The 15,132-nt window shown below is 35.8% G+C and overlaps 1 non-coding gene across 1 annotated transcript; it reads left to right on the top strand.

The window, feature by feature from the left end:
• Positions 1-1,454: 1,454 nt before the first annotated feature.
• On the top strand, positions 1,455-1,526 carry TRNAK-UUU (transfer RNA lysine (anticodon UUU)). Its single transcript has one exon. It is a non-coding gene; the product is annotated as a tRNA-Lys (tRNA).
• The last annotated feature ends 13,606 nt before the right edge of the window (positions 1,527-15,132 follow it).

The following is a 15,132-nucleotide window of genomic DNA, read 5'->3' as shown; positions in this document are numbered from 1 at the left end:
AATTTGTTTTAAACTAGCAGAGGTGCGATTTAGGAAGCGGTGCGATTTATGCTAGTCTACTCTACCCTATAGAGCAATCAAAATTCGTGAAGAGACACGATCATTTGTTTGTCCAAAACAAGTGCTAGTAGAATACTCAAATTCATTACCAATAAGCTCAGAAAAAAATAATCTTCTAAAAGTCTCTCGTGCATGTATCATTTCTGGATATTTGGCTGGTAAAACACTCTGCTAACATGTGACACTGCAGTTGACAAGGTTCCAGTACCTGCTGTGGATGAGAGGGAAAATGATAGGCCTAAGTGATGATTCTAAAGATGACTCTTAGGGAGCTTGTGATTTAGCCTCTAAAAAAAGATCGAACATTTAACGCACTCTTTATATCATGAAATTCGAAATCTGTGCATACATAGTTTCATTTAATTCAGCCCTAGCTATGTTAAAACCATCATTCAATCTGCGAAATATGTTAATATGTAGCCTAATACAGGCATTATTTAACAAGGAGGAGTAGCCTAAATGAGTTTAAATGCAAAACCAGATTTTTCATAAACTTCCAAACTTTCAAGTTGATTTATCTCAATACTATCTTTTTGGACTTAATACCTTTTCCTTGTAACCTCACGATATGTGGATGTTACATTTTATGACACATAGGAAGAATTCAAGAATTACAACAATTGGTTATTACAAAATAATACAACAAAATAAAATTGCCCTTTTTTTCTGTAGTTAAGAAGACAATCTTTGATTTCTTTCCCTTTCAACTAATTATATCAGGGAGAATTGTTTGAGCAGAATGAATGCGTAACACTGCTTCCAACGCAATATCGAACAACCATAACAATTAACTTGCTTGTCAATGCGTGGATAAGCGGGAACTCTTGTTGTTCCAAGTTCTTATAAAACGCAACGAGGCTGCCTGGAATATTGTAATATCCATCTTTCAAAATTGTGTGACACTGAAGTCTTATCACTTCTTTTTGGAATTTGAGCTAAGTATGAGCTAAGTATGAGTCAGCCAGAAAATCTATCCTACCTTAGAGCAGCAGCCTCAACTGGCTCTCATTTGAAATTTAGATGAAACGGGATTTTCATTGGTTACGAAACTAACAAAATTGTGTCCCCAAAAGGAGCAAAGTCTGCCTACGTTCAAACGATGAGAGAGAAAGGAGAAGCAACAATTGCCTAGCCAGCTTAAGCGGATTCGAATTAGGCTTAAATAGTTCTCATAATGTATTTTTTCTGTATTTGGCATAATGTTTAATGCAGCTATGTGTTAGATAAATTTATTAATTTACAATATTAATATGCAAGATTTTTCCTACAAATTAAGCTTTCAGGAATAACTCCCTGTAAAGTTAATTTGAATAATTTCGAGGGAAAAATTGTTCCGGGGCCGGGTATCGAACCCGGGACCTTTGGTTAAAAGTACCAACGCTCTCCCACTGAGCTCCCGGGTAGCTCAGTGGGAGAGCGTTGGTACTTTTAACCAAAGGTCCCGGGTTCGATACCCGGCCCCGGAACAATTTTTCCCTCGAAATTATTCAAGATTTTTCCTGTTATTAATGTTAATAATTCAAGCTGAGTTGTTTTATATTTATTGCCTAGTTTGTTAATGTGTGTTCAGTTCATGTGTGTAAACATATACTGATGTTTAGATTACATTAAAAACATGTTTTGAGCTAAAAAGAGTATTCTTGAAAATTACTGCGAAATTGCCCGAGCAGTACTGCGAAGTTACACGAGTTCCTGAAACACACACATATGATCTCATGTTTTAGATGGTGCTATTTCCCTGTTGAGATACACTTAAAAAATAAAATTTTTATACCAACCAATACAATTATGTCTAGTGATTAACTGCTGCATGAAGGATATTTTTTCAAGCATTTCTCGGTATAACTATAGACAGAAAACCTTAATACTGCGAAATTATCCGAGTTTTCCTTATGTTATGCAAATATTATTATTATTATTATTATTATTATTATTATTATTATTATTATTATTATTATTATTATTATTATTATTAGGCTATTACTTTCACTTACCTTGGCTATACACTATCATCTTATGATAAAGTAGATATTGCTGAAAAATATGTACATATAATAAAACAATGGGGATCATTAATAAAACCATGAAACCTTCACTAGTACAAAGACACGCAAGAATAGGCTTGTATAAAACCTTAGCACAGCCAGTAGGCCTATTAATCTATGGTAGCGAAGCGTGGACTGTGAAGAATAAAGATGTCAGGAGAATAACAGCAAGTGAGATGAGGTTCATGAGAGCAACAGCTGGATATACTCGCTGGGATCATAAAAAAATGAGGACATAATGCAAGAACTTCAAGTAGAACCCATTATGCAGTTCATTACCAAGTATCAACTTCAGTGGAAGGGTCATCTCGAACGAATGGATCGATGCAGAATACCAAAAGCACTGTTTCATTACCATCCGCAAGGCAAAAGATCTCTAGGTCGTCCGAAGAAGAGATGGATTGAAAATTCTAGTTTGAGACCGTAACAGGCCACTTGGCCTAATACTTGTTAGGAAGACGGCGATTATTATTATTATTATTATTATTATTATTATTATTATTGTTGTTGTTGTTGTTTACAAAATGTTAGGAAGACTTGCTGAAAAAGTTGCACCATAATAATTTACAGCATAATTATTAATATCCTTGAGAGGAAATGGCTTGAAACGTGTCGAAGACAAGGCTTGTTATATTAACATCTCAACCACGTAGCGCTATATTTCCAGGAATTACTATTTAGCCTAATGTGGACAGTGGAAAGTTGCCCCGAACCATTGAAACTGGATTTCATCCGGCATTAATGTTACGCGTGCTTTCATGTAGCGACAGAAAGGAAGTAGGCCTAATAGCAGTGTCCTACGCTGTCAACATGAAGAAGTCTTCCTATGACTTCATAGTAAACCTTCAGGTCACATGTTCCGTTCCCGACTGCACTTCAGAGATATGTAAAAAAAATTCTGCTACCTAAATATCAAATCGGTTTAAATAATTTCTCCTTCACTTAACCGTTACATCATATGAAACAGAAAGAATCTAAATACTCTCCGTCCGAGTGATTACGTCGTATCCCGGTTTCCCCCACCCATTCTGCTGTCTTCTGCAAAGCCTTAGTTTTTCTGAACCGACACACAGTATGCAAAATCGCTAATCTAGCTGGACAAAATTAATAACTTCTCTGGATTTCAATAGACTTCTATGACACTTTGTACAGATCTTATAGGTAGCATATATTTGTTCTGTACAAACTCTGATTATGTTTGAGTAAGAGGAACTACCCCTTTATAGGGAGTAATTTCAGACAAAATTAATAACCTCTCTCCTAACAGATTTTTATGAAACATTGTACGGTAGTTGCAGATAGCATATATTTCTTGTGTGCAAACTGTATTTACGGTTCCATAAGACGAACTACTATAGGGGAAGCATTTACACAAAATAAACTTCTCTCCTACTTACTTACTTACAAATGGTTTCTAAGGAACCCACAGGTTCATTGCCGCCCTCACATAAGCCCGCCATCAGTCCCTATCCTGTGCAAGATTAATCCAGTCTCTATCATCATATCCTACCTCCCTCAAATCCATTTTAATATTATCCTCCTATCTACGTCTCGGCCTTCCCAAAGGTCTTTTTCCCTCCGGTCTCCCAATTAACACTCTATATGCATTTCTGGATTCGCCCATGCATGCTACATGCCCTGCCCATCTCAGACGTCTGGATTTAATGTTCCTAAGTATGTCAGGTGAAGAAAACAACGCGTGCAGTTCTGGAGTGTGTAACTTTCTCCATTCTCCTGTAACTTCATCCCTCTTAGCCCCAAATATTTTCCTAAGAACCTTATTCTCAAACACCCTTAATCTCTGTTCCTCTCTCAAAGTGAGAGTCGAAGTTTCACAACCATACAGAACAACCAGTAATATAGGCCTAACTGTTTTATAAATTCTAACTTTCAGATTTTTGGCAGCAGACTAGATGACAAAAGCTTCTCAACTGAACAATAACACGCATTTCCCATATTTATTCTGCGTTTAATTTCCTCCCGAGTGTCATTTATATTTGTTACTGTTACTTCTCTCCTACTTAGCAGATTTTTATGAAACTTTCTACATGAGTTACAGGTAGCACGTATTTTTTTGTGAAAGTCTACAACCATTTATTATATCTGTATGCTACCCGCAGGCCTATTTTTTGTACAAAGTTTCATGAAAATAGGTATATTTCATAGAAGAGAAGTTATTAATTTTGTCTAAATTCTCCTCTTATAGAAACATAATCAAACTTCTTAAAAAATATATATATATGCTATCTCTAACTTCTGTATGTTTCACAAAAACCTGTAGCTAATAGCTACTAGCTATAATATCTATCTATAATCCGTAATATATTATACTGGCTCCTTATAATAATAATAATAATAATAATAATAATAATAATAATAATAATAATAATAACAATAATAATAATAATAATAATGTTTTATTTTCGCTGGCAGAGTTAAGGCCATAAGGCCTTCTCTTCCACTCAACCAGCCTTAACCCTTTCCAGCCCAATGATTCCATATGGCCTCATACACTTTACCTGCTCTGAGAATGCATGTAAAATGCCAAATGACTCCATATGTTATCATAGCCATATTCTTAGTTATTTTTAAGATAGCTGGCACCTCTGAAATCCCGAAACAAAACACTATCGGGCAGCGTTTCTCCTTCATGTCAAAATATTTTTTTTTTAATTTTCAATTTAATTTGGGCTGGAAAGGGTTAATCAATACAATACATATTTAAATGACAAATATTTACACTACACTTGAAAGGTTCTCCAGCTATATTCTTCAGTTAAGTTTTAAAGATTAGTAGACTACATATTTATTTAAATTTAGATAAACCTATAAGGTAAAGTAGTAACTTAGTTTATGAGCTAATTTAATTCAATCAATTATAATTAATTTAAGATTTGAGATAGCTAGTAAAATGATGAAAATTAATTTAATATAAGCTTACTAGGACTATGTTACAGGAGAAAAAAAAAGTGTATATATATATATATATATATATATATATACGACGTATGATGAACTTTTTAACGGTTTTCTTCTGATATTAACATTAAAACTCTTTGGTTCTGTTAATGACGTATAACAGCAGTATGACTGACAACAGCAGACGACACAGTGTTGCCAAGTTGAGCCTTAATAAAGCCGTAATTTTCTGTAGTAGACTAATGAATGTAGTGTTCTCTAACAGAATCGATAAAAATACATTTTAATGTAGTGCGTATATCAGAATATGCATTATGAAAGGTGACAATTTATTTGAGTGTGGAATGTTTTAGCGTTTGAATGTTGATGAAGGACATGATCGAGGATGAACATGAGCTAGACCTAAAAAAAACTGTAGGTAGGCCTACTCGTTTCACTGCTACTAGGCTATTACAACCCAAATTATAATTCTGTCCCCGTTCATTGCAGTTTTATTTTGGACAGATTTCTTTTATGAAGAATTTATGCATTATCAGTAGTTACCTGGGTCTATCACGATCACTGATCACTTAACAAGCACACATCCAAGACGACGATCATCACAAGAAAACATCACTACAACTGAATGTTGATAACGGTTACTTATAAATTCCGTAACAAATTTAATTGTTTATTTAAAATGTTAAACACTGGTCAACAATGATTTTGTTAAATGTACAATTTCTGCTGTTTCTTATGTAATATCAACTGCTGATTCCAAAAATGAAGTCAGAAATTTTCTACCACCTATCATTTTTTTATTTTATAAAAATTGCTATTTTTATTGCTATATACAGTCCTTGGCGGCCGGGTAGCTCAGTTGGTAGAGCAGCTGACTACAGGTTGGAAGGTCCGGGGTTCGATCACTGGTGGTGAGAGGATTTTTTCTCGTTGCCAAACTTTCAGAACGGCCCCGAGGTTCACTCAGCCTCCTATAAAATTGAGTACCGGGTCTTTCCCGGGGGTAAAAGGCCGTCAGAGCGTGGTGCCGACCACACCACCTCATTCTAGTGCCGAGGTCATGGAAAGCATGGGGCTCTACCTCCATGCCCCCCAAATGCCTTCATGGCATGTTACGGGGATACCTTTACCTTTTTTATATACAGTCCTTAACATGCTAATGGAAAGAAAACATTTTAAATATTTCATTTTATTGCTTTAACAATTGACCTGTAACTTTAGATCACTGTTGCCTGTGAAGTTAGAATTCATAAAAATGAATTTTATTTCTCGTAAGACTGCGAGAGGTATATTAATTCTTGAGTTGAGTTGAAACTTACCATCATGAAACAAGTTTCGTAACCCGTGTTTTCTTTGTCCTAATTTTAAGTGTGATAAAAGTATCTTATAAAGTGAAACATACCTCGAAATACTGTGTAAATCACAAACAATTTTTGTTACATTTGTGATTAGTTAATTTTGAAAGAATACAGGTGAATTTTACTACACTAGTTAAAAGAGCTTACGAGTGTTCTTTTGATTGCAAAATAGATGAGGACAGGAACTGGGTCCCTGAAATCTCTTGTGCTTCATGTAATTCTATTAGCCTAACCGGTTAGCTAAAAAGATCCCGTCAAGTGCCTTTTCCAGTTCCAATGATATGCCGGGAACCTAAGGTTCATTCAACAGACGGTTACTTTCTAGGAACCACAGATCAGAAGATTACAGAGAACTTGTCAGCGAGCTGATTCAGAACTATAACGTGATGGGGTGTCATTGTATCTCTCAAAATAACTTCTTAGATTTTCATCTATTTTTTTCTTTCCTCAAAACCTTTGGGTAGTGAGCGACGAACATGGGAAAACTTTTCATCAGGATTTTTCTGGAATAGAAAGGCGCTATCAGGAAATATTCTGTTAGACTACTGCTGGACATTTAAAAGATATGTTACTCAAGGGAAGTATAGCCTAATATCTATTTCACACACATATTAGATAAATAAATATGACTTTAGATAAAATGTTACAATGTATCAGTATTAGAAAAGTCTGAAATACATTTCATAGGCCTATAATAAAATTAGGCCTACTCAAAAACCTTTGGTGATAGAAAAACATTGAAAACAAATCTGAAATCACTACGGAAAATAATATAAGAATCACCCATTCTCTATCTTTTAACAAAAAATATGTTTAATTTCGTTGACCAGGGTAATTTAACTGTTTTAGGTAAAAATACAATCGAACAGTTACAATTCAGTAGACTGTTATTTCAGCTAGGTAAAACTCAGGACAGTTACTCTGTGATCGCAATAGTTGACAGATTTTAAAATAGCTGAAATATGCGTCATAGACAAAGCAGTGGAATCAGTGTTGCGTTATTGTCGGGATTCAACGATACTAACTGCAGGAGAGAAAGGGAGGGGGCATTGTCATTGTGACAACTGACACTCTCAATGGATTTAGAATAATTATTTATTTATTTTGGTTTATGTTCTTGTTCATTTTTCAACAGTAATCTCACTGGAGGTTTTGATTTATCTAGAGAAAATAAAAACTCGAGTGGGATTTAATTGACTGTTACACGATTAGAAGAAAGTAGAGATAAAGATTAGAAGTAACAAAGTATTCCAATACAATAAAATATTAATTGACTTACGAAAATATAACTGTCTTCAAGTGTATTATTGTACCATCTCAACATCACGCTAGATGGCAGTAGTGTTTTATGATTAGCTGTTTTCTTGTTATCAGTTGTGCCAACTATGGAATCTTCATTGAACTCTGTGGACGGTTACTAGTCAACAAGGCTTTGTTGATTCAGTTTGATTTTTATTAAAACATTTGCATTCCACTTCGATTTTCAATAAATCTTACTACTAAACAATCTCTGATACGTGACTATCCATAATATCATATAGCAGAAGCTATAACATAACCTAAATAATATAAACAAGTGGTAGAAAATGTTTAATTAGGGATGATGAAATAAACAAGAAAAGTTTTAATTAACGATGATGAAATAAAAAGTAAACATGAATAATTTTAAAAGAAACAATTGAAGCGTGCATTTCCAGAACGTTGTAAGTGCCAATTTGTAACGTTTACAGTAGGAGCAAAAATAGTTTTATACAGTACATATAACGTTGTAACTTGCACAACCTGAAAGTGCACTACTTTACTACTTGGAGCAGCACTTTCTTCATAACCTTTCGTAATATTGTCAAGCAGGGCACCTACAACTGATGTATGTGAAAAAATAGTTTCTCCCGGTTTCGGCACTTACAACGTTATGGAAATGCACGCTTCAATTATTGAAAGTACAATTTTCAAACTTGAATGTTTTAGTGGTTGGTGGTTCAGTTGATGTTATATTGGACGTGTGCGTAAAAGAAGTGAACTTGTTGATGTATATGGTGTATCCCTCAGGATTTCCGAATGGTGCTCTTCATTTATTTGTAAATAGGGTTTCAGGGAAGATGCATAGCTATGACCAGTGATCTTTATTAATTCTTGTTTTTGAATGCCAATGCGAGTCATATTTGAAAGTGCTGTGCATCGACTGGAGTGGTTTGTGATTTTCCGTTTTTTGACGTCCAGACCAGTGCATTTTGAAATGTTGGCAAACAAAGAAACAAATTATGCAAATCTAATCTTTTAGGTAAAGCTTCCTGTAAAGCAGATTTGAATAATTTCAAGGGAAAAATTGTTCCGGGGCCGGGTATCGATCCCGGGACCTCTGGTTGAACGTACCAGCGCTCTGCCACTGAGCTACCCGGGAACTCTACCCGACACAGTCTCAACTTTCCCCTTTATATCCACACAACTCGCGTGGGCTGACGAAACGCCAGAGACCCACATCGAGTGCACACAAACTCTGTGTGACTTGAAATTGTGGTTTTCTGTTAACGTACACAGTGACGTATATATTATGCAAATCTAATCTTTCAGGTAAAGCTTCCTGTAAAGCAGATTTGAATAATTTCAAGGGAAAAATTGTTCCGGGGCCGGGTATCGATCCCGGGACCTCTGGTTGAACGTACCAGCACTCTGCCACTGAGCTACCCGGGAACTCTACCCGACACACCCGGCCCCGGAACAATTTTTCCCTTGAAATTATTCAAAGAAACAAATGCTAGGGTAATGATAAAAATAAACAAATGCTAGGGTAATGATAAAAATAAACAAATGCTAGGGACGCGATAAAATTGTGCGATAAGCAGCCATGATTGGTTGAAAGACGTCCTTACGTACCGTTTAATTGGTAAAAAGTAGTGTGACGTAGTAAAAGTGTAATAGTCATACTAATCAAGCCTACTTTTAACACGAATCTCTTTTTGAATTATTTGGAGTGGCGAGGCTCTTCTGTTAATTTTTAGGGGGGACGTCCCTGGTTTATTAGTTGAGGGGGCAGAAAGTGTCTTGCCTCCCCCAAAACCAGCACCTATGTTCTGAATGTGTGGAGCAATGGTTTAATATATAAATATTTGTCTGTGATTTTCGAATTCGCGTCATTCTTACAGAAAGACAATTTTCATTTACAACAATTTAATTTGTAATTTTTTGTGAAATGCACATCATCCTGTAATGCTGGCCAGGAGGGAGTTTCTGGTGTGGAACGGGATAATGCTGGGGAATGAGCCACCAATGAGATAGAAGCAGGGAGCCGGCGTGATAGCTGAAAGCAAGCTATTGGCGCACAAGTTAGTAGTGGTGGGGGTAGATCTAAAGGGGAAGGAACAAGCCGTAAATAGAAGATTTTCTTAAATTTCTTTAAATTATATATTTCCTTCTCTATTAATGTATTAGCACAAGTTATACCCATACGGATATTCTCAAATTCATTCTCAGGATCAGCTGTGACGTTTTGTCTGTGCTTTACGCAACCGCTTTTGTGCGAGAAAGACGGAGTATTGAAAGGCAGGGATAGAAACCTCTGCGCATGCGTAGAACAACAATTCTTCCAGGCCGTCGCAATACCAGAAGCATCAGTTGTTTTTGTATCTGTGATAGGAACATAATTATATAAATTTGTATCAGATTCATAGGCTACTAAAACAAAATATAAGAGTAGCAGGAAATTCTACTTTTCTTTGACAGCCTAATTCAACTCATCTGCCGAAACCAACGCTAAACGTGCTCATTTTCGTTAAAAGTTACAGTGAGACATTCCCTTCCCGTTGTGACTTCATAGGGGCACATAAGTATCTCTAAAACTAGGTATAATCACAGTTTATTATAAGTATATAGTTGCGAAGCTCAACACTTAATAAATATGCATACATAGATAGTTGCTGACCACCAGGATCACTAGTATCGCCTCAGCACAGACCCTTTCCCGAGCAGACGATTAAGTATGTTCTGGTTTTCTATTTCAGTGTATGGAGGTCAGTAAAATATTATATTATAACTTTATTGCATATCATTGCTAAGTTTTATTTAGTGTAATGTGTCCATAAGTTCCGTTTACTTCTTATTGCATAATCTGTTGCAGAAATAATTACAAAACTGTGTTATTTTAATGTGAAGAGAATTTTACATGTTAACATAATCTATTCGCATCAACATTTTAAGTTTAGAATGGAAGCTATTTTGAGGTTTAATAAAACATAATTTATATTGTGATTTTAATTTAGCACATCTACCTTTCTTAATTGTAGACAGAAAATTTACCATACCACTCCTATGAAATTAGTGTACGTACGATTGTGTTACTTCGTCTCTTAGGTAGTAGATAAATACAATAATTCAAACGTAGCTCGATTGTAGTATTAAAATACAGACAAATTGAATGTGCGGAATATCATACATAACATAGGCCTAATGTTTAATTACAATCTATATATAATTGCGAATATAGGAATATAAGTTAAATATAGTAAACATAGCCTATAATTTCCATATGGCATAACATAACTTACATGTAGGCCTAATGGCAGGCCATTGGAGACCACTAAAATTAGACAGAAAGGGGCAACTCATACAGTAAACATAACCTATAAGTTCAACATATTTAAATATCCGTGCGGTGCAACTGAAAATTATTGAATCGTGTATAAATGAATGTACAAGAATTTCACGATATTTAATCGAAATAAAGGCAGGTATTACACATAAAAACAACGTAATTTTCACACCAAAAATAATATTACACCTTAACTCGCAAGTGAATTATGTTTGAAGTGTATCAAAATCATTGTTTTAAATTTTATTAATGCAATTACACTACATTTTAGAGAAATAGGCCTATATGTTACTCTTTATGCATTCCAACTAATTTTTATGGTTGAAACGCAACGTCGCCCTTCGTGATCGGGTTAAGCGAGTCACATGGTCTGCCTTACGGCCTGTAATAGATGACAATGGCAGTGACACAGTCTATTGTTCATACTATTCACAGCGCTCCAAGCGGCTAGCAACTATCGCGAGAAATGCAAAAAATCATCCCAAGCTTCGTAACTGTATATACTAAACTGTAGTATAATTGCCCGGCATTTTGGTTCTTTCGTTGCTGTTTGCATCTAACAGACGAGGACGTTAAGAATTTATGATGTAGTAGATCCTACGATATAATTAGTCAGTCAACCGCTCTGTAATTTTTATGATTGATAGCTCAATGTCTAAGGAAAGTTTGGAAAAAAAATTAAAAATATTTTTTTTTTGAAAAGTGAGAACTACCGTAATTTCGAAAATTGTTCCGAGGCAGGTTATCTATCTCGGGATTCTTCGCTTAGCGCTAGAATGTTCTACTGATTGAGCTACCCAGGAGCTATACACAACACCGTCACAATTCTTCCCTTTATATCCTCACAACTCAAATGGGCTGACCAGATGCCAGAAACTCAACTTTGAGTGCACACAATTCTCTGTGACTTAAATTGTGGCTTTCTGTTAACGCACATACAGTAACGAATATATTAAGCAAATCTGTGTGGATAGGCCTATAAAGGGAAGAATTGTGAGAGTATTGTGTATAGTTCCTGGGGTAGCTCAGTCGGTAGAGCATTCGTGCGCTAAGCGAAGTGTCCCGGGGATCGATATCCGGCCCCGGAACAATTTTTCCCTTGAAATTATTCAAACCTGCTTCACAGGGAGCTTCAACCTGAAAGCCAGATTTGCATAATTAGGCATATCTGTTCAAAATATACATTTACAATATCAGAAGTTGGTAAGCGACAAACTTTTTCTTTTTTTGCCTTAGATGAGGTTCGAAACGAGATAAGTGTTCACAAGGAATGGAAATTACTTTTAAAAGTGTTCGCTACTGAAAATCTTGACTGGAATTCTAGTTAAAGCGAATTAAACGAACGAGAGTTTTCGTTTGGCGGAAGACTCACGACTTAACTTTTTTACTTTTTTTGGCCAGACAAAGACAATAGAGTAATTCCATTGCAGTATTTAAGTAATATTATTCGAACATAGCCTACCTATTTTAAAATAGCCTACATCCTGATTATTTGACAGGAGTTCTCTCGAAAGAAGTATTTTTCTTTGTCATTTCCTTCGTTTGGAACTGCGTCTACCAAGGTCGGAATAAATTCAAACGATTCACTAATTGGAGTTCAGTCACTGGGCCTACTTATAGCATCTCAGTTGTGACAAACAGAGCGCAGGAAATTTACAATTCCTTTGTCGGAAGTTGCAGGTGGGCAGATGCGATAAGAAGTGTTCCAGGAAGCAGAATGTAGTTAGCGATCAGCCAAGAACAGCCGCTACGAAGTTCCGACTTCGCAATGCCTACTTGCCCACGCGCTCGACGCTAGGACCAAAGCTGCGGAGCCCCCGCTCTCTCTCTCTCTCTTTCTCTCTCTCGGTTACACCACAGTCTAGTAGGCTATATACAGCCACGAAGCTCAATACGTAGGGAATATGCATCCATGGACAGTTGCTAACCACTAGGTTCGCTACTATCGCCTCATCGCAGACAATGCGAAATAATACCGGCACAGTCTATTGTTTCTAGTACTCTCAACAACTCAAGCTTCGTGAATGTATACACTAGACTGTGGTTACACGCACCATTGCACTCTTATATACCTGTCTATATCTCTCATCTCTATAGCTTAATCACACGTTTGAATTAATTAGGATCGATCAGATAATTAGCCTATAATTTAAATATGTAATGACTCTAATGACCACACGTTTTAAATTACACTCTTTTGAAATCCAGGCACACACAAACGCCACCAGTTTTTAATTTGGAATACTTGCAATTTATTTTTAATTTATTCCGAAGCTATCAGATAATCAGCCTAGGCCTATATTTCAAACATTTACTAATCCTCACGAATTACTTAGCCTACTTACTTACTTACTTACTTACTTAGGCCTACTTACTTACTGTCCACACGTGTGAACTAACAGCGCATCTGGCCGCGAAACCAGGTGGCCCGGGTTCGATTCCCTGTTAGGGCAAGTTACCTGGTTGAGGTTTTTCCAGGAGTTCTCCCTCAACCCAATACGAGCAAATGCTGGGTAACTTTCGGTGCAGGACCCCGGACTCATTTCACCGGCATTATCAACTTCATCTGATTCAGACGCTAAATAACCTAAGATGTTGAAAAAGCGTCGTAAAATAACCTACTGAAATGAAATAAAAACTTATTTATTTATTTACTTACTTACTTACTTACTATTTTTAAGGAACCCTGGGTTCATTACCGCCCTCACATAAGCCCGCCATCGGTCTCTATCCTGAGCAAGATTAATCTAATCTGTACCATCATAGCCTATGCCATCTTCCTCAAATCCATTTTAATATTATCCTCCCATCTACATCTCGGCCTTCCCAAAGGTTTTTTCCCCTCCGACGTCCCAACTGACACTCTATAAGTGCCTTTCTGGTTTCGCCAATACGTGCTACATGCCTTGCCCATCTCAGACGTCTGGATTTAATGTTCATAATTATGTCAGGTGATGAATACAATGCGTGCAGTTCTGCGTTGTGTAACTTCCTCCATTCTCCTGTAACTTCATTCCTCTTAACCCCAAATATTTTCCTAAGCACCTTATTCTCAAACACCCTTAACCTCTATTCCTCTCTCAAAGTGATAGGCCTAGTCCAAGTTTCACAACCATACAGAACAATCAGTAATGTAATTGTTTTATAAATTCTAACAGTATTTTTGAGAATAGGCCGGATAACAAAAGCTTCTCAACCGAAATATTACGTATTTCCCATATTTATTCTGCGTTTAATTTCCTCCGGAGTCATTTATAGGGCCTGTTTATTACTGTTACTCCAAGATATTTGAATTTTTCCACCTCTACAAAGGATGTTTTGAACAGTTTTCCAGAAAAACTTGTCTTTTAAAATACATTAATTATGAGATCGTGCATAGCTGCTACAAGTAGGAAGTAGGCTACACTTTAACTTGTATTACTCTGAACAATCCATTCACCTGGATTGTTGAAGGTCATTGCCATGTATTTAAACTCGTAAGAAAAGATACAGATGATGTTTGTGTTTAAAATGTGTCAGAGAAAGGAGAATGAACTACGCTCATTTCACGTTAAACAATATCTTGGAAAATTTAAAATAAGCTTTACAACCTATTTTAATTAAATGTTCAGAGAACAGACAATAATACACGCTTATTTCTATGAAAAATATTAATAAATGTTTCTACACTCCCATTTCAATTTAATATCCAAGAGATCGTAAACAATAATGATGCTTATTTCACATTAGCCTATAAAAAACAAAATTTTAAAACATTTAAAATGTAGACTAAAGGAAAACACAAAAATACGATATGCTTACTTCACGTTAAAATAACAAACAAAATTTAAAATATTATTTTCAAACTAATTCGATTTAATTTTAATTAAATATTCGGTGAACACAGCCAATAAGAAATTCTTATTTTACATTAACTTATACAAATCTACTTAATGATTTTAAAAAAAATCCGTTTGTCGTAATACGAGCATTTATTGAGTCAGTTAGATAGGCCTATAGGCTATTTTCCGCCCACTTTAATTTGTTAAGTAATAAATAATAATAATAATAATAATAATAATAATAATAATAATAATAATAATAATCCGTAGCGCTACAGCCCGTGAAGGGCCTAGACCGACCAGCCGGCTGCTGGCCTCACGCCCACATGTCGAAGCAGAGGTGG

This window comes from Periplaneta americana, chromosome 10 (assembly GCF_040183065.1).
Source record: "Periplaneta americana isolate PAMFEO1 chromosome 10, P.americana_PAMFEO1_priV1, whole genome shotgun sequence".
In the NCBI taxonomy this organism is placed as follows: Eukaryota; Metazoa; Arthropoda; class Insecta; order Blattodea; family Blattidae; genus Periplaneta; species Periplaneta americana.
This window is presented reverse-complemented; position numbering and strand designations above follow the sequence as displayed.